The 2456-nt window shown below is 34.0% G+C and overlaps 1 long non-coding RNA gene across 1 annotated transcript; it reads left to right on the top strand.

Annotated features, from left to right (window-relative positions):
* Positions 1-538: 538 nt before the first annotated feature.
* LOC139491449 (uncharacterized) lies at positions 539-2204 on the top strand. The gene is made up of 3 exons (XR_011656542.1): positions 539-609; positions 1410-1791; positions 1831-2204. It is a non-coding gene; the product is annotated as an uncharacterized lncRNA (long non-coding RNA).
* The last annotated feature ends 252 nt before the right edge of the window (positions 2205-2456 follow it).

Raw genomic sequence — 2456 nt, 5'->3', positions numbered from 1 at the left:
ATCTAATGCAGATGATTGTGAAAATATTTTGTTTATTTTACCCTTAAGAATTTTCCTAGCATCTGCGACCAACTAAAAAGGCTTGTTTTGTTTCTATTTAATAATCTTAAAATCTTTTCATTAATTTATTTTATTTTATCAGCCTTAACAAATGATATATTTGAAAGCCACAAATATTATAATTGTTATGCGGAGCCTCCATACAAGCACTTATTGAGAGTTCTTAGGGAGCTACCATTTGATTTTTATTGGGGGTGGGGTGGGGTGGGGGGCTAGGATGACAAATTTTGTCCTGCATTTTTTTTTTTAGTTGTAATCTCTGTCCTGCATTTTTATTTTTCACTCTATTCGGTCCTGCCTTTTTTTTTTTTTAGTTTATCCTGACTTTGTTTTACCTAAATTGTCACCCTGACATTTTTTTTTGCAAGTATCTCATCCTGCCTTTTTTTTTACTCAAAATTCCTGTCCTGTCTATTTTTTTCAAATTTCATCCTAGCCCCCCCCCCCCCCTCCCCCATAAAAATCAAATGGTAGCTCCCTTATGCTTATAGCTTCTTACACAAACGTGTGTGTGCGTGCATGTTTTCATGGAGAAAGAAGATACTGAAGGTAAGACAAATTTCTTCACAAGTCTTTTTTTAATGTTTTATGATAACATGACAAAACCTTTTTAAAATAGCGTAATTTCAGGAAGAACGATATCATTGTTTACAAAAGTGTATGGGCAAGCAAACGTGACAAATTGTATATATTGTTGATTTCTTTTCGCTCTACATATAAATGGTTGTTCTATGATGATGATGCATGTTAAAGTTCTTTTGTAACAAATTATGAAATACTTGACGCAACAAAATTCACCGAAAATAATGCGGACTGAAATTCAAAACAAAACGCTCGATTATAACAATCAAATGAACGACTTGAAAATACCTGTTTTATTCCTGTCTTGGTGCAAGCATATGTCGAAGAAAATGGTACTTTTTATTTGGTTTTATAGCTATTGAAAATTGAATTTGCATATATTTTTTACTAGTCAAAATATTAATCAATCAAGCACATACAGAATGTAGCGGTGTTTAACATGTTAGTAGGCGCCACATAATCAACATAAAACGCACTATAGAAACAGTTCAAAAGGCTCATCGCAGTAGATATATACAAATATAAATTCATCTAACTAAACAGAGTGGACGTGGTAAAGTTTGTGATTTATAGACCAGTTTAAGGCAAACCAAGTATGATAAGTTAATGTCCTTTGGTGAACAGCTGTATAAGAATATATCTCATTTCCATGGCGATAATCTTGCCCACCCACTCAGGCATGGTTCATTGATTTTAAAAGTTTGGCATACTAACATGTTTAGGTTTTGTCATATAGAGTACTAATATATTTTTTATTTCAATTTCAGATGCTTCAACAAGTTTCAATGTTGAGACCTGCATTCCCCTAGATGGATCCTTCGAGGAAGACAATGATAGTACCCTTGTTGCTGAATGTGTCGCACCAGAGTTGACATATAATCAAGAAGACAAAGAAGGAAACAGCGATTGTAATAATAATGATATCGACGAAAAGAGTACGTCTCAAGAAGTTCTTACTAGTTCATGTGGCGTTTGTAAGTCCAACATAAATAACAAAAATAAAAAACGACATCTGAGAAAACATGAACACCATTATTCTTGTTCAATTTGCCCCTCAAAATTTACAGAAAAATGGAGCCTTGATGACCACAAGCAAGGACATGTCAACCCATTAATATGTGATATCTGTGGGAAACATTTCACATCGAGGTTTGGATTAAGACGACATGGGAAACATTTCACATCGAGGTTTGGATTAAGACGACATATGAAGGTTCATAATGGATCCTCTAAATTCTTTAGGTGTGAAATTTGCAATGTAAATTTCTTTAATAAAGCCGACCATGAGGGACACAGAAATAGTAAGCATTTAAACTATAAACCTTTTAAATGCGAAAAATGTTCAAAAACATTTTCCTATAGAGCATCCTATTTAAGTAGCATAAGCGACTGTAAAAGTGTGGATAAAACCGCATGTGACAAATGCCCATCTGTATTTGGATCCAAAAGAGCCTATGACGAACACTATAAGACCAATCACGGACAACAGGAACTGATATGTAAATGTGGCAGAGGTACGCGTGGTTGAGAAGCAATAGCAGACATATAAGTAAATGTAATAGCACTTATTGAATAATAATTTGACTAACTATAAATTGATTTCAAAATTTCTAGTCTTTTTCATCCTTTAATCATGTGTATTATAAATGACGCATTTTTCAATCTACATTCAGACAGGCTCTTTTGTGCATCTTTTCTGTGATATCGACGTATTCCTTGCGCTCCGTGAGGACAGTTGTCATATGAACTAATTGTAGCACGTTTCCTTTTAGCAGTTGTTGTTCTTGGTAAGTCAAATGGTTTATGGTTCCTGG

This window comes from Mytilus edulis, chromosome 10, assembly GCF_963676685.1.
Source record: "Mytilus edulis chromosome 10, xbMytEdul2.2, whole genome shotgun sequence".
NCBI classification, from domain to species: domain Eukaryota; kingdom Metazoa; phylum Mollusca; class Bivalvia; order Mytilida; family Mytilidae; genus Mytilus; species Mytilus edulis.
Note: the sequence above shows the minus strand (reverse complement) of the source record. Positions and strands in the feature narration are given on the sequence as shown.